The 18,373-nt window shown below is 43.3% G+C and overlaps 1 pseudogene; it reads left to right on the top strand.

Moving 5' to 3' along the window:
* The first annotated feature begins 7,522 nt into the window (after positions 1 to 7,522).
* LOC128438626 (uncharacterized) lies at positions 7,523 to 12,258 on the top strand (annotated as a pseudogene).
* Positions 12,259 to 18,373: the final 6,115 nt, after the last annotated feature.

The raw sequence follows: 18,373 nt of genomic DNA, 5'->3' as shown, positions 1-18,373 counted from the left end.
CATGGAGAATTAGAAAACAGCAAGCAGAAAACTCAATTCACAAAATTAGGGATCCTATCACAAATAAGGTAACTACTAAATTAGAGGAAATTCAGAGTGCATTTGAAAAATATTACAGATTACTATATACACAGCCAGACAAATCAGACAGACTTACAATTCAAACATTTCTCTCTTCTTTAGATCTCCCCTCAATAGGTAAAAATCAAAACGAGGAGTTAATTCGTGAAATCTCAACCGAGGAAATAGATAATGGAATCTCAAATCTTAGAGCCAATAAATCACCAGGCTGTGACGGATTTCCTCCGGAATGGTATAAGTGCATGAAAGAATTCTTGGTTCCTTTATTGAAGGCTTCCTTCAACTACACTCTCAGAGGTGGGGCTCTCCCGCCATCATGGAGCGAGGCATTTATTTCAGTAATACCAAAGGAGGGAAAAGACAAAATGGACTGCAAAGGGTATAGACCAATAAGTGTCTTAAACATAGACTATAAACTGTATGCAGCTATATTGGCTAAAAGATTAAACACAATAATGCCTTCCTTGATAGATGAGGACCAAACAGGTTTTATAAGTAATAGGCAAACACACGATAATATTAGAAGAGCCATAAACATTATTAATCAAATTTCAAAAGGAACATCAAGCGCAGTCCTTCTCAGCCTAGACGCCGAGAAGGCATTTGATTCGGTAGGATGGGATTTCTTATTTGAAGTTATGGAAAGATTTCGTTTTAGTGATTCATTTATACAATGCATAAGGATGCTGTACTCCTCCCCAACAGCTAGGATACAAATTAATGGGAGCCTTTCGAATCAAATAATGCTACAACGAGGATGTAGGCAAGGTTGCCCATTAAGTCCACTACTTTTAAATTGTTTTATCGAGCCCCTTGCCCAGGTTATCAGAGAGGAGACCGCTCTGGTGGGTATAGATGTGGGAAGTGTAGAGAACAAAATTTTTCTATATGCGGACGACGTCCTTGTCACAATTAAAAATCCTGAATCTGGTATCCCATTGCTTATGAACATCCTGGGAACGTATGGGCAATACTCTGGTTATACACTGAACGTACAAAAAACCCAAGTCTTGACCTTCCGTTTTACGCCCTCAAAGCAATTGATGGGCAGGCACCAATTTAATTGGCACCAATCACAACTTAAATATCTTGGTGTCTCATTGACAAAAGACCTTTCACAACTATATGATGTTAATTATAAACAGATAAATAAGAAAATATATGATGATCTGGGCAGGTGGAGCTTGCTCCCCCCCTCGACCTCGGCAGTAAAATTCGGACAATCAAAATGAATATTCTCCCAAGATTATTATACTTATTTTCAGCACTTCCAATAGAGGTTCCTGCAAAACAGTTCAGAGAGTGGGATAAACATTTTTCAAGATTTATTTGGAACAACAAACGACCAAGGGTGAGATACTCAACTTTACAACAGCCGGGGGAGAGGGGTGGCATGGCCCTGCCTTGTCTTAAAGATTACTATCTGTCAGCTCAGCTGAGGTATCTTGTATGTTGGTGTAACCCATCTTATGAAGCTAGGTGGAAAGATATTGAGCTATCTTTAATTGAAATACCTATCCAGTCAGTTCTAGGTTGCCCTGGCAGGTTTAATGATGTTCACCAGCTACATAATCATTGTACTAGTTTCTCTCTGAAAATGTGGTCAGATGTAGTAAAGAAATATCAGCTCTGTAGAGAGATTGGAGTGTTGAGCTGGCCTGCATTCCATCCACACTTCCCTCCAGCTTTACAGGACCATAGGATTAAGGACAATGGACTAAGCGAGGAATCACCTCCTTCTGTAGGATAATAAAGAACGGAAACCTAAAATCTTTTGAGGATTTGTGTAAATCTTATGAGTTGGGTAAAGAAGATTTTTATCGTTACTTACAGATCCGCCACTTTTTTCTGGAAACAATAAAGACCCCTAATTTAACTGAACCCTCGAAAATAATTCAAATTTTTATAGATGCTTATGATTCCAAAAGTACTAAAGGTATCACTGGAAAACTATACAAAAGCTTTACTTTATTGAATAAAAACTCAACAGATTATATTAGACAACGCTGGGAAAAAGAAGCTAATATAGTAATTCCAGAAGAAACGTGGCTTCAAATCTGGAAAAATCAATCCACTTCCACAAACTCTTATTTCTGGCGAGATTTCTGTTGGAAGAATTTGATGAGATTTTATATTACCCCTAACCAGACATCAAAATTTAGCGGTACGCAGGTCTCCTGCTGGAGGGAGTGTGGTGGGATTTCTGCAGATTGTGTTCATGTCTTTTGGTCTTGTCCTTGTATTCTACCTTTTTGGAGGGAAGTGAGAGAGTTAATTGTGGAAACTCTGGACATAATATTTGACTTTTCTTTTAGCTGTTTATATCTTGGAGAACTCCCTGAAGGTCTCAGTAAAGGAGACACATACCTCATGAAGATTTTCATGGTTGCAAGTAAAAAAGCAATTACTAAATGCTGGCTCCAGAAGAATCCTCCTACCATGAGACTCTTAACAAACATTATAAACTCCATCTAGGCGATGGAGAACTTGACTTTTGTGTTGCGGCTTCAAAAGGATAAAGGAGAGGAATACTGGAAAAAATGGGATCGCTACAAACATAAAGACTCCTGATTCTATCTCACTCCATTCCAATCAAAAGCGAGAAATATTTGTATTTTGTACTGCACCTATGCTTAACTTTTCTATACCTGCTTCCAAATGTGTGCACTGTCGTGTCCTAGCCCTCTTTTGTTTACTTGTTTGTTGTTTTATGCTCATATATAAAACGAAAAATAAAGTATAAAAAAAAAAAAGAAAAAAAAAAAAAAAAGAACGAGCTCAGATAAAAATTCAGAGTTATGGGCAGGTGGACGATATTATACATAATAACTAGATGAACTGGTTTATGCTATTTCAGGCTTAAATGTACATGGTTGATGATGAGACTTTAAAAGGAGTTATCGCTATCTTTAGGTCAGGGGTTGATAAGTCAGATTTAAAGATTGCGGCAACCCCTCCACCTCTGCCTGTGCTTCGAGGAATATGCGTTTTAGTACGGGTGGGGGCATCGCTTCATATAAACCTACATATTCATCTTTTTGCAGCCAGTTAGACAGAATAATTCGGTCTGAGTATCAGTAATCAGATCATTAATGAATAGGGATTTGGTGGCCTGATATTGGTGGCCTGAAACCAAATTTTACCCTTCTATTTTTTGGTACAGATATAGTGGTTGTATTGACTTGTATTAGGTTTAAATGTATTACTCCTCTCCTGTCTAATAAACTTGATGAATGCTGTCTCTCCCAATCAGACCAGTTTTTCCCAAAAAAGGACTTCGGAGATCAATTATCTCCGAAGCCCATGTTCTTTTGTGGACACCAAACCGACAGCCAGCGCGTTGCCTGCTCTGGCCTCATGAATACATTTGACTGTGGTTGTCGGTGTCGCTAACTTCATGTTTCTCAGGATAGAGTCACAAATACCCAGCGTTGGTTCTCAGCGGGTGTGTGTTGCATCAATCAATCATATATTATTTGTATAGCACATATTCACAAATCACAAATAGTCTAATAGGGCTTTAACAAGGTGTGCCATCATCTTCCCTAAACCCTCAACAAGAGAAAGGAAAATATTGTATAACCTGCAGTCTTGTTGTAATCAAATTCTGTGGTCAGCAGCCGCAACGATCATGATCCACCATCACGATAGAGGATCTGCCATTATTATCACGATCAGCCAGCTCGACACAGAATCCGCAATACAGGATCCGCCATTTCGATCACGATCTCAGATACGCAATCCACCATCATAATCCACGATGTGGCCACAGCCGGGGCCCTGGATCTGCGGACGATAAGGGATAGGGAATCCGGGGAAGAAGTCAGGAGAAGAGGAAAAAGAAGCTGGGAAGAGAAGCTCTGTGTGTCATGTGTCCCCCAACATTCAAAACCTATAGCAGCATAACTAAGAGCAGGTCTAAGACAAGTTGGACCGGCTCTAACTATAAGCTCTATCAAAAAGGAAGGCTTTAAGCCTACTCTTAAACGTACAGATGGTGTCTGCCTCCCGAACTGAAAGTGGGAGATGATTCCAATGGAGAGGAGCTTGATAGCTGAAAGCTCTTTCTCCTACTGTAGAGCGGCTGTGGCTGAGGGGTAGAGTGGTCGTCCTCCATCCTGAAGATCAGCAGTTTGATCCCAAGTCTGACCCATTTGCATGCCGAAGTGTCCTTGGGCAAGATGCTGAACACTGAATGGCCCGCCATAGAATAACAAGTGCTGCGAATAGATGCACTGTGTGAACGTAAAAACTGTACTGTAAAGCTCTTTGAGTGGTCATCAAGACTAGAAAAGCGCTGTATAAAAACAAAACCATTTACCATTTACTCTGACTTTAGGGACAACGAGTAAGCCTGAATTCTGGGAGCGGATTGTTCTAGTGGGTTGATAAGGTACTATCAGCTCTTTGAGGTATAATGGTGCCATATTAGTAAGGGCCTTGAAGGTGAGGAGAAGAATTTTAAATTCTATTCTAGATTTAACCAGAAGCCATTGTATCGAAGCTAATACTGGAGAAATGTGGTCTCTTTTCTTGGTTCTTGTCAGGTCACGTGCTGCGGCATTTTGGACAAGCTGCCGAGTCTTTAATGACTTACTGCTGGAGCCTGATAATAAGGAGTTACAATAATCCAGTCTGGATGTAACAAAGGTCCTGGACTACCTTTTCTGCATGGACAAATCGGGATCGAAGACCACTCCCAATTTCCTGACTGTTTCATTGGAAGCAAGGGCCATGTCGTATAGCGCAGCTATATCATTAGATGATGTATCTCTAAGGTGTTTAGGGCCAAGTATGAGAACCTCTGCTTTATCTGAGTTTAATAAAAGAAAATTGCAGGTCATCTAGGTTTTTATGTCCTTGGGACATGCTTGGAGTTTAGTTAATTGATTATATTGTTCAGGTTTTAATTGTTTTTATTGTCCAGTATAACTGGGTGTCATCCGCATAGCAGTGGAAATTTACAGAGTGTGTCCTGATAATTTTTCCTACACTGTAATAAATTGCTGTAGTTTCTACAGTAAAATTTTACAGTAACATCTTGTTTTGTCATTTTACAAAGTTTATCTGTAAATCGCAATGCATCATGGGTCCAAAATAATTACAGTACCTGACTGTATTTTTTTACAATAACACATTGTAAAATTACAGGCAAGTTGTATTCTGACTGTAGATGGTGCATGTTACAGTTAAATACTGTTGATATCGATTGCGCTCCACGAGGCCATTTGAAAGAGGATCTGACATGAGAGCATGGTAGCAAAGGAGCACACCTGTGTCCATCCACTACATAAAAAGTAAGTTGAATGTTAATTTCTTACTAAATTAATATGGGCTTCAACTTTGTAGTGATGTTGTAATGAAATTGTTGAGATCTTAATATAACGATGCTATTGTTTGCAGTTACTAAAGTGACAAACCTATAATGTCCAAACTGAAATTGAAAGGCTGCATTCACGTGTTAATTAAAAGCACACAGCTTCATTGGCCTGTAGCAGCCTGTAGCAGCCTGTAGCTCCCTGTCAGGATGCTTTAAAAAGGGCAACAACATTTTGCGTACAGATCAGCGTCGCAAGTCAGTGTTTAAAAACAGCTTCAATTATGTTGAACCTCTGTCTTTGTATCTAGGTACAAATGAGTCAGAAAAAGAATGCGTTGCACAATATGTGCCAATAAAGGAAACTCTCGCTTCTCTTTTTGAATCTGAGGCTTTCAAAAAGCAATATGAAAAGGCCCATTCTCGACTCTCTGCCCGTGATTCGTTCGAGGATGTATGGGATGGACACAGTACTACTGACAATGAATTACTTAAAACTGAAACATCATCGTTAGCCTTGATTCTTTATCAAGATGCTTTTGAGGTCGTCAATCCGCTAGGATCAGGCCGGAAAAAACACAAGGTACTGGCAGTGTATCTGACACTGGGCAACATTTTGCCCTACAACAGATCAAATATTGATCACATGCAGCTTGTTCTTCTCTGCAGGGAACAAGACTTCAAGTTTTTCAGACAGGATGTGGTTTTCAGTCCACTCATAAACGATCTCAAGGATCTAGAGGACAGTGGTATTGTTTTGAGGGATGGCAAAGTTATTAGAGGTTCTGTATGTGCCATAGCCGGAGATAATCTTGGTTCTCATAGTATTGGTGGCTTTCTGGAAAATTTCAGCGGGAGTTCCTTTTTTTGTAGGTTTTGTGATATAGACAGACAAACATTTCAGTTGAGTCCACTGTCCACTGGTTCAAAGAGAACCAAACAGTCATATCAGCAGCATGTACAAGAACTCGGAGCAAGAGACACAGACTCAGTGTGTGGCATAAAATTTGACTCCATATTCAACCAGCTACGTTACTTTCATGTTTGCCAGCCTGGTCTTCCCCCATGTCTCGGAAATGATCTTTTTGAGGGTATTGTTTCTGCTGATATGGCATTGTGCATCAACAATTTGGTACACCAGGACAAAACACTTTTCTTATGTAGATTTGAACAGAAGTATAACTCAGTTTACCTACCCTGTTAAAGAAGCAGATGACAAACCTCCTGAGTTCAGGCCAGGTAGTGAGAAGTTAAGTGGTCATGCTGTCCAGAATTGATGCCTGTTGAGATTTTTGCCTCTGTTAATTGGGCAGAGGATCAAGAACCCTTGCGAAAATGGTGTTTGGAAGTTGATTTTGCTCATGAGAGAGATAGCTGCTTATGAATGTGCACCAGCAATTACTGCTGACCAGATTGCCTACTTGAATGTCCTCATTGTGGAATACATCCAGTCCAGAGTGGAGCTGTTTCCACACCATTCCCTTAAACCAAAGCACCATTATCTCTGTCACTATCCTGAACTTATTCTTCAGTTTGGACCTCTTATCCATCTTTGGACGTTGAGATTTGAAAGTAAGCATACTTACTTCAAACAGTATTCAAGAAAACTGCACAACTTCAGGAACCTGTGTGCTACTCTAGCAGAGCGACACCAGCTCCTTCAAGCATACTTAGGTGCTGTCAGTCTTTTCCCTCCTGTCATCCAGGTTAAAAAAGGAACTGGATTCTATGTTGGTGATTATAATGAGAGCATCAAGGTAGCAACTGCACCATTTAACTTCACACATGACACCACTGTAGCCACTAATGCTCTCACTGCCAAAGGGACAAATTACAAAAAAGGAATGCATGTTGTTCTAGGACGAGATGATGAGGGCCTTCACATGGGTGAGATTATGTTGATTTTGATCCATCTTAGCGATTTTGTCTACTTTATTGTGGGGAGGCAGTTGGCTGTGGAAATTCCTGATTTTGGTATTCACAGTCTAACAGAGGTAGTCCAGGACTCAAGCTACATGTGTGTCAAGCAAGAAGACCTCCTTGATTATTATCCATTAATGGGGTACAAGCTGAATGCCACATCAGTGATTATATTTCACCACTCCCTCCTAGATATATACTAACATGTCAGCTGTCGGGGAAGAAATCAGACAAGCTGTGTTGCTGGTATTACCCAGCCTACAGGAGGACAAACTGCAGTCCCTCCTGAACAACTTAGAACGCATTAGAGTGGAATCAAGAGGTGACCTGCAGTTCATTAAAGAGGAGGATCTCCCGGCCGACATCACACGTATCCAGTGTCGGAGGCTTCTGAACGCTTGGCAAACTGAAGGTATGTGTTAGATTAATGTTTATAAAGCACTTAAAACAGAAAAGCTAATTGTATGTTAATATTGGCTGATTTTTTTATTGCTGACTGAAACAGGCATCCCTAGTTTGTAGCTCTTAAGTGATGCTAATACAATGTTTTTTCCTTTTCTTGTAGACGAAACAACATGCGTGACACTGACTACTGTAGATCCTTCGGACATATACTTCAGTACAACTACAGAGAATCCTTCTTCTTCCCAATCCACCTCCAGCCATTCAAGTCAGTCAAGCGATAATACCTTCAGAGTGACTGTGAATTTAAGTGCCTGGCCAGAAAACTGCAATGTTCCTTGGAACAGAATGTCTCTTGGTATCAAAACCGCCATTGCACAGGAGAAACGTCCATCTGCTAAGGACCGCAGGGAAATGGTACGGATTATCGTTGATGAAATGAGGCTGACTGAATTTAATCCATCAAAATCTCAGTGTCTGACAGTGGCCAAGATGATTGTAAAGCAGCATCCCAGAAGTTTTGCTGATGTCATGACAGATGGGACTGTAATTGGTAGTGGCTACGGATCCCTTTTGACTCAGCTAAAAACCCGAGTAGAACATGTTAATCGTGGAAATGTTCTTATCAGGCGAAGGGAGCCGAAAATTCGCTCAAATCCACCTGCAGACATAGCTAGAGGACCAGCTGACTAATATGGCTGCGTGAGATGGCAGCCTGACTTTCCACCGGGGGAAACTGTAGAGAGTCTCAAAGAGAAGCAGAGGGAAATGATGGATCTTTACTGTGTTGAGGGGCCAGCGGGTGCAGAGAGAGGACATTTGACTCAGTTAATGAAAACAACCTACTACCTACAAAGAAAAACCATCAATGCCATCCCGACCCCTTCAATTACCGAGCTGAAGAATGACTGGCCATATCTTTTCTCACCAAAAGAGCTGTACAGCCACTTCAAATTACTCACAGACATTGACATCCTGGATAAAATGAAGCAGGCTATGGAAGAAAAGGGGAAGCTGATTCTTCCGTTTTTCGAGCAGAAGCCAGCAGGGACTAATGCAGATGAGGAAAAGCGCATCCTCTCAAAGTACAACAGAGAAGAAAACTGATCCATGCCCAGTCGTGATCCTCCTGCTCATGGCACACTTCAAAAAGAAATCTGAGGGACTGCTTTTGCAAGCAGATGTAAGTTGGAAATTGTTATAGTTAGAAGCTTTTGAAATCATATTGGTATGATATTGTTACCCTCAAGAGTTCAGCTGAGGACAATGACTGTAATTTTTTTTATGTCATTATTATTGTTTTTTTTAGGTGCTAGCAACAGCAGCTGACATCGGGAGAACACTGCCGCTTCCTGTCTCTCTGAGACTAATTGTCTTAGGTAGTGTATACAGTTTTTTTTCTGTTGTTGAGCATTGCACAGACCGAGACTATATGAAGGACATGTATTAGTAACAGTTAAACATGTGGATATGTTTATGTGGAAGGCAACGGAAAAAAATAATTTACGTGTCTTTATTTATGTTTAGATGAAGTGCTCACAGCAGCCAATTGGATGCTGAGCATCGAGGGTCAGGTGGTTGTGCCCCCACATCCCAACTTTGTGGCTGGAATTGCAGTATTGTTCGCAAGCTACTACATCTTTAACCTGTTTTACCAGGAGGAGGCACCTTGTACACTGGAATTCATTCAGAGGTAACTGTGCTGAAGTAGGATTTTTGTGGTTCATTATTATCGTCCAATTCGTTTTTACTTGGACCAACTAGCAAAAGGATTTGGGTTTGAACTGGACTCATGTTGCATGGACATAACCCTGGGCATATAGTCCTTCAATCAGCAAACTGACACAACTAACAAACAACCTTTTAAACCACAACAAACATGCCAACAATATTTTTTGTAATCAACAACATAATACATATAAACTGAATATTTAAGGATTTTTCCTGCCCATTTTATGGTGCCCTCAGACCACTCCTTACTTTGGAACAATTTTGTGGCTGTGCAGTGGTGTGATATGTAAAAAGGCTCCAGTGTGCATATCCAGGCTGTTTCATAAACAAAATAGTTCCTATACAATGAGTGATATAAGAGCAGTGTGAAGCAGCAAAATACGTCGGTGTGTTTTGTTTAATGCTATTGTTGTCATGCTGGGCTGGTCAGGAAGTCTCCAATCAAATGACTTGCAGCCTGAGGTTATGTTGATGCAACTATATCACTGCTGGTCAGCTCATATTAAATGGGCAAGTGAGTATCTTGACTTGCCCAACCTGATGGATTATTCTCCCTCTTATATAGGAACTGTTAGCTCAGTTTTTTCATGAAGTTTCTTTTCGTGTGATTTTGTGATTTCAGATGTTTCATGGGAATCAATCCTACCAAAGGCACCAAGACGACAAAGCTGCTCAGCCACAGAAGTGAGAAGGTGTGTGTAAAGAGGAACAACTCCGTCAGTCCTCATGTCTCCTCTCTTCTCAAGGGATTAATGGACTTTCAATGGCCTTGAGTGTCGAAAAGTCGAATGTTTTCTTCCTCACTATGTGAGTGGACATTGTTCTTGTTTTATTTTGGATTAACAGTATGCCTGGTCTCATTCAAAATAGCTCCCAATATGCATAATTTGCAAAGCTGCTAATGTGAACAAATTAAATAACTGTAAAATAATTGTACAACAACACATTGTATTGTGACATATAAACAGCTATTTATTGGCAATTTTAGTTGAATACAAGGTAATGTTGTAAATTAGATTACAATTATTTTCTGTTTTCTGTAAAAAAAATTGAGATTGCTGTAATTTATATACAACAAAAACCTGTAAATGGTTTCCTGTAATATACTGTAATTGTTTTTACAGTAATTAACAGTAATTTGACAGTACTTTATTGCCAGGTATTAACTGTAAATTCTACAGTCAATTCTTTACAGTATAGTGAAAGCATATATAATGACAATAAAATTGGGCCGAGCACAGAGCCCTGTGGAACACCATTGTTAACTTTGGATGACTCATCATTTATTTGCACGAATTGGAAGCGATGTCAAAAATATGATTTAAACCAGTTTAGGGCAGTTCCTTTAATGCTAATTAACTGTTCTAGACTCTGTGATCAAATGTGATGGTCAACTGTGTCGAATGCTGAACTAAAGGCCAATTTATGCTTCTAAAGGCCAATTTACGCCAGATAGGACCGCCTTCTTTGCCGTGGAACCTCCTCTCCGGGCTCCGCGGAGAGCTTTTCGTGCAGCTCTGATTTTTGTAACTACACATCGGCGTGGCGGAGAGCCTACGGATAGCCATTGGCTGTGATTGGTCCGCTAACGACAGTATTTCGGAACAACATCATTTCCGGACCTCAAACTTCCTGTTTCATTTCCTATATCACAATAAACCCAAACACAACTATAATTCTACGATTAATGTGAAAAGTGTGTTAAGCCAGCGGAGTTGTCCGGCTAACGGTGGCTGGTTAGAGCCCTGACGACATTTGTGTATGGTCACATACGGTTATAACGAACTTTCATAACGGCGCTAGCCTCCTAGCCACCATGCTAACTGTGGTGGTAACTGAAAAAACACGCTGTCACGACTTTAATTCCTCGGCTATCACCGACAGGTTAGAAGCAAATACTTGGTAGTAGTTAGTATCGGGAGTCCCTGCTGATTGTGTGTGGAAGCTGGGGGGGAAGCTAGCTGCCTCTGTGTAGCTTCAAGCTGTTGAATTAGCAACGCAGTTCGGAAACAAGACCAGGGAACCGCTGCGCTAAGAAACGATAACATAAGCATTATGACCCGCTGGTTGTCAATTTATTTTATTGAGTTGCCATCGTACAATGTGTGTGTGAAAAGCCGGGAGCAGGTAAATAATGAACGTGGACTTCTTCTGAGAACTTGTGAGGTAGGCTTCTCTAAGCTCGTCTTCCGTTGCACCACCTACTGTTCTGGCGCCCAATTGTTTTCAGCAACGGAGAACTATAAATCAAAAAGTGTCCCCCCGTCCGTCCGTAACGGACTCGGAGAAGCTTAAATTGGCCTTAAGATCTAACAGAATGAGGACAGACACAAATCCCTGATCTGAAGCCATCAGAAGGTCATAAGTGACTTTTTCCGAGGCTGTCTCTGTGGTGATTGTGTTTTGTGTTGTGTGGTTTTTGCTGTGTTCTCCTCCTTCCCTTCTGTTTCTCCCTGTGTGTTGTGTGTGGCAGGGGGCGTGGCTGGCTCATGGCTGCAGCAGGATGAGGCACACCTGCTTCCAATCCATCTAATCATCCCCTCCATATAAGCCTGGTTGTCTCATCACTTCGACGCCAGATTATTCCGTCTAGTATGGTAGCAAGTGCGAAGCAGGAACTCTCGACCTTTGTGTCATTCGGATATACTCCTTATAACCTTTGTGCTTCTCTTCAATCCAGAACCCTCGTGTGCCTCCAGAACCCTCGTGTGCCTCACCGCTCGGCTCCTCATCCTCTACTCTGCCAGGATCTCCAAGCCAGCCAGCTCCCTGCCACTCGAGCCTACTTCTTCCTCACCAGCAAATAAACTCTGTTCATTTACCCACCAACAACCTCTCCGTGTCTGCTTTGGGGTCCAAACCTTCACTTAAACATAACAGTCTCTGTGCTATGATTAGCTCTAAACCCCGACTGAAAGTCTTTATATATATTAATTTCCTGGAGAAACTCACACAGCTGATTGGTTATTTTAGACAGGAAGGGGAGGTTAGATATCCATCAATCAATCAAATTTTATTTGTAGATCCCATATTCACAAATCACAATTTGTCTCATAGGGCTTTAACATGGTGAGACATCCTCTGTCCTTAACCCTCAGCAAAAGTAAGAAAAAACGACTAAAAACCCTTTTAACAGGGTAAATATACGTAGAAACCTCAGAGAGAGCCACATGTGAGGGATCCCTCTCCCAGGACGGACAGACGAGCAATAGATGTCTAGTGTATAAAAACATCATCAAAATAAAGGTTTTAGCAGCACTGATGAGGGTAAATATTTTGAAGGATAACTTCAATACTATATATCAAGCAGTCCTGCTGCAATCATAGTCTATGGTCAGCAGCCAGCAAGATCATGATCCATCATCAAAATCGTTTCCACTATAGTCCAGAGTCATTGTCCATTGCCGCCAGTTAGGATCCATCATCAGCTACCACCTCGGTCGTGGTCCACCACCATTATCTCACTCAAACGTGACAAAGGATCCGTCATTCCCGCTACGATCAGCCGGCACGACATTGGATCCACCACCGCGACCTCTGACACCGGTCCACAAATCACAATCCATGATATCTAATGATATAGCTGCGCTAGACGACATTGCCCTTGCTTCCAATGAAACAGTCAGGAACTTGGGAGTGATCTTCGATCCTGATTTATCCTTTAATAGTCACTTAAAACAAATTTCTAGGACCGCTTTTTTCCACTTGCGTAATATTTCAAAAATTAGACATGTCCTTTCCCAAAAAGATGCAGAAAAACTAGTCCACGCCTTTGTTACATCGAGACTGGACTATTGTAATTCATTATTATCAGGCTCCAGCAGTAAGTCGTTAAAGACTCTACAGCTTGTCCAAAATGCCGCAGCACGTGTCCTGATGAGAACAAAGAGAAGAGAGCACATTTCTCCAGTATTAGCATCACTACACTGGCTTCCAGTTAAATCTAGAATAGAATTTAAAATTCTCCTCCTCACCTTCAAGGCCCTTAATAATATAGCGCCTTTTTACCTTAAAGAGCTGTTAGTACCTTATAAACCCGCTAGAGCACTCTGCTCCCAGAATTCAAGCCTACTTGTCATCCCTAAATTCTCTAAAAGCAGAGTAGGAGCCAGAGCTTTTAGCCACCAAGCCCCTCGGCTGTGGAATAATCTACCACTTTCAGTTCGGGAGGCAGACACCATCTTTTCGTTTAAAAGTAGGCTCAAAACCTTCCTTTTTGATAAAGCTTATAGTTAGAGCTAATTAGTGCGCCAGAACGTTACTTGTTCTATTTTATTTCACATGACACACGGAGCTTCTCTTTCCAGCTTCTCCTTCCTCTTCTCCATCCCTATCCCCCTTCCCCGGAATCCCTTTGCTTTATCACCCGCAGATCCAGGGCCTCTGTGGCCGCACCATGGATTGCAGATGGTGGATCGCGCACCGGGGGTCGCGGTGTTGGATCCAGTGTGGTGGATTCTGAGTCATGTGGGCTGATCGTGGTGCTGGTGGCGGACCCTGTGTCGCGTTGGCATTGGGCACGGGCGGTGGACCAGGACCGCGGTGGTGGCTCGTGATGGGTCCTGGTGGGCGGCGGTGGACGGTGACTGAGGACTGGAGTGGCGTCTGGTCTGGATGGTGGATCGTGGTCCTGCTGGTTGCTGAGCATGGACTGTGCTTGCAGCGGGACTGCTTGGCATGTCATGTTGGGGTTGTCCTTCGGGATGTCTACCCTCATCAAATGCTGCTAGAGACTTTAATTATTGATGATGTTTTCCTGCACGTGTTATCTATTGCACTTCTGTCCGTCCTGGGAGAGGGATCCCTCACATGTGGCGCTCTCTGAGGTTTCTACATATTTTTACCCTGTTAAAAGGGTTTTTAGTAGTTTTTCTTTACTCTTGCTGAGGGTTAAGGACAGAGGATGTCACACCCTGTTAAAGCCCTATGAGTGAATTGTAATTTGTGAATATGGGCTATACAAATAAAATTTGATTGATTGATTGATTGAGGATGATGTGGCCACAGCTGTGGCCCTGGATCTGCGGGCGATAAGGCACAGGGACTCTGGGGAAAGGGTCAAGTCAGAAACATGTATTGATCTGATATGGATTACTTTGATGTGATAAGGATTGAGAAGAGGAAGGAGAAGGTTGAAAGAGAAGCTCCGTGTGTCATGTGTCATAAATTCCCTCTGCACCATCAGGTATTTTTGCCTTGTAATCAATGATACAATGATACAGGCCGAACTTGCGGGAACACTGAGGCTCAAGGTAAATCTGACTACTGGTTTGTATGACAGTACTATGAAAGCCATGTGGCCCACTCAGTAGAGCAGACATGCCTTTTTAAACTAAACGCCTCCTATTTTAGAACATAGGACAAGTTAAATTCTGCCGCACTAATTAATGCATAGCGCCAGTTGATGTTATCAACCTTCTAGACCTATAGCAGCATACCTAAGAGCATGCTAACACTGGACAAGCTCTTACTATAAGCTTTATCAAAAAGGAAGGTTTTAAGCCTACTCTTAAATGTACAGATTGTGTCTGCCTCCGGAACTTAGGAAGAATTTCCTAAAGTAATTTTGTAGGAATGGGACTTAAGATACAAGTTGTTGGTTTAGAACATGAGATTTTTTTGTCAGCTGATCAAGGGCGATCAAAGATAACTGTCTAAATAATTGGTGGGATTCTCAGCCGTTTGAGATTTCTGTTCTTGGTAGGGTAATAGTGCTAATTGAGCCCATGAGACAGTTGATTTGACTTCTAATAGTTAGAATTTTATCATTAAAGAAGGTCATAAAGATATTGCTATTTAGGGATCGAGGAATACTGGGTTCGGTGGAGGTGTGACTACAGAGCTGTTTTTTATTTTCTTCTATAAGTTTTGAGTAGTAGGCAGCTCTGGCTTTGTGGAGGGCCATCTTATATGCTTTAACACTATTCTTCCAGTCTAGGAGATATATAACGGGTTGCTGGAGCTCCACTTCCTTTCCAGTTTTCGTGATACTTTAAACAAAGACGGGGGAAGAGAGGTGGGCTAAGGGCTAAGCTAAAGCTAAATCCTCACGCCAATGTTCGGTCTCTGGCGAAAAAAATGGATGAGCTGCGGCTGCGGATCACCACACACAAATGGATTATGGACTGCAACATCATGATTTTCACAGAAACATGGCTCAACAGCAACGTTCCCGATAGCGCCGTCGAGCTATCGGGGCGCTACCTCCTCCGGGCAGATAGAACAGCTGATGACTCCGGTAAGACCAGAGGTAGGGGCCTGTGCATCTATGTGAACAAAGCTTGGTGCATGGTCACTGTCATTCACTGCTGCACTGAGACTCACTGCTCTCCTAACCTGGAATATATCATTGTTAAGTGCAGACCGTTCTATCTGCCAGGAGAGTTCACATCTACTGTTGTGACTGCAGCCTACATCCCCCCGATGCTAATGCTAAGCTGGCAATGAAAGAACTGCATGCTGCCATTAGCAAACGTCAGACATCACACCCGTAGGCAGCCTTTATTGTTGTGGGTGACTTCAACCACTCCAGGCTGAAGACTGTACTACCAAAATTCCGCCAACATGTCTCCTGTGCAACGAGAGGCATGGCTGCTGCATACAAAGCCGTCCTCCTCCCCCACCTCGGACAGTCTGACCACCTCTCTTTGTTCCTATTCCCCAAATACACACCACTCATCAAACATGTGAAACCCACAGTGAGGAAAGTTAAAGTGTGGCCAAAGGGAGCAGACACTGCACTCCAGCTCCGGTTCGAACACACAGAATGGAGGGCGTTTGCCATTCAGGCCACACTGGACTCCCACACGGACATCGACTCCTATGCCTCTTCCTCAGCATTCAGCACCAACATCAGCACCAACATCAACAATGTCGCCACCCTCAAATGTTTCACTGGATTCCCTAACCAGAAGCCATGGATGAACAAAGAGGTCCGCCTACTGCTGAAGGCACCAGACAGCACTTCAGATCAGGTGATACTCAGGCCTACAGCTCATTCAGGGCTGACCTGAAGAGGGGCATCAAGAAGGCCAAGCACTGCCACACGCTAAGGATTGAGGAGCACTTCAAGAACAACTCTGACCCCAGAAGTATGTGGCAAGGTATCCAGGCTTTAACTGACAAAAAACCCACCAACACCACCCCCCAAAACAGCGAAGCCTCCTTCCCTGACGAGCTTAACAGCTTTTATGCTCGCTTTGACAGGGACAACCAGGAGGCAGCTATCAAGGCTGTGCTCACTACCGACCACCTGCTCCTCACACTCTCCTCCATCGACGTGTGTGCTGTACTGAGCAGGATCAATGCACGTAAGGCTTCTGGCCCTGTTGGCATCCCCGGACGCGTGCTCAGGGCCTGTGCTGGGCAGTTAGGTGAGGTCTTGACTGACATATTCAACCTGTCACTGGCCCAAGCAGCTGTGCCCACGTGCTTTAAAACCACCTCCATCGTGCCGGTGCCTAAACACTCCACTGCAGCGAGCCTCAACGACTTCCGCCCTGTTGCACTCACCCCCACCATCATGAAGTGCTTCGAGAAGATGGTCCTGGCTCACCTTAAAACCTGTTTACCACCCACACTAGACCCCTTCCAATTCGCCTACCGCCAGATCAAGAGTACGGAGGATGCCATCTCCACGGCACTTCACTCCGCACTTTGTCTCCTGGACAATAACAACTGCTATGCAAGAATGCTGTTCATAGACTTCAGTTCAGCTTTCAACACCATCATCCCCTCCAAACTGATCACAAAACTCGGGGACCTAGGCATCAACACTTCCCTCTGCAACTGGATACTGGACTTCCTATCCCACAGACCCCAGTCTGTTAGGTTAGAGAACCACACCTGCTCAACCCTCATCCTGAACACCGGCGTGCCACAGGGCTGTGTGCTGAGTCCTTTTCTCTACTCCCTCTTCACCTATGACTGTTATGGTCAGCCCAGTTTATTAAGTTAAGTTGGCTGGAGATTTATAACTTATTCTTGTTATGTGTTGTTGTTATTGTTTACTCACCTCTCCTCTAGTTTCAGACTCCTCACTCCCTCCCTCGTGTGTGTGTTCCACCTGGGTGATTGTCAGCTCCTCCCTGATTGTTTGCACCTGGTCCTCATCACCCGGTGTATTTAGTCTGTGTGTTCCTGTGTGGCGTTGCCAGTTCGTCTTTGTTTCTCAATGTTCCTAGCATTCCAGCAATTCCTTCTGATAGCCTTCCTGTTACCGATCCCTGCCTGCTTAACGGTTTACGTCTCTGCCTTTTCCCTGCCGGATACCCTGCCCTGTGATCGACTGCCCTCCCATGTACCGACCTTGGACTGGAACGATTACGAACTCTGCCGCTGCCTGTCTCCTGTGGAATTATTGTACCCATGTTTGGACTGCCGTGACGTGTACCAATATTCTACAGTAAAGCTGGTTAATTGCACCTTCTTGTGTCTCCGAGTCATGTGATTGGATCCACACACCTGTCTGCACTCCTTACAGTACGAACTGGCCCATAAGATGGATTCAGCCGACTCCGGTTCCGGGCGCACTGTCCTGCCGGCACCATTACTGCAGCAGACGGAGGAACAATTTAATGCAGTTCACCTCGAGATGCAGGGGATGTCGGAGCGCCAGGAGAGCATTCACGGCCAGGTTAGTTTCTTGACTACTCAGGTCCAAAGGCTCATGGATCGTCTGGACACCTTCATCACTCCGAGTGCTGTTCCAGCTCCGGTCCCAGCTCCAGCTCCAGCTCCACTTCCCGCTGCTTCCCCGCCTGCTGTCCCGCCACGTCTCTCTCGTCCCGAAAGATTTTCCGGGGACTCTGGCGACTGTCGGTCATTTCTGGTTCAGTGTGGGCTTCATTTCGAGTTGAATGCGCCAGCTTTCCAGACGGAACGTTCCAAGGTGGCGTACGTGATTTCGTACCTCTCTGGCAG

The sequence above is a fragment of the Pleuronectes platessa genome, chromosome 1, assembly GCF_947347685.1.
Source record: "Pleuronectes platessa chromosome 1, fPlePla1.1, whole genome shotgun sequence".
NCBI lineage: Eukaryota > Metazoa > Chordata > Actinopteri > Pleuronectiformes > Pleuronectidae > Pleuronectes > Pleuronectes platessa.
The sequence above is the reverse complement of the archived record's forward strand: the minus strand, read 5'-3'. Positions and strand labels throughout refer to the sequence as shown.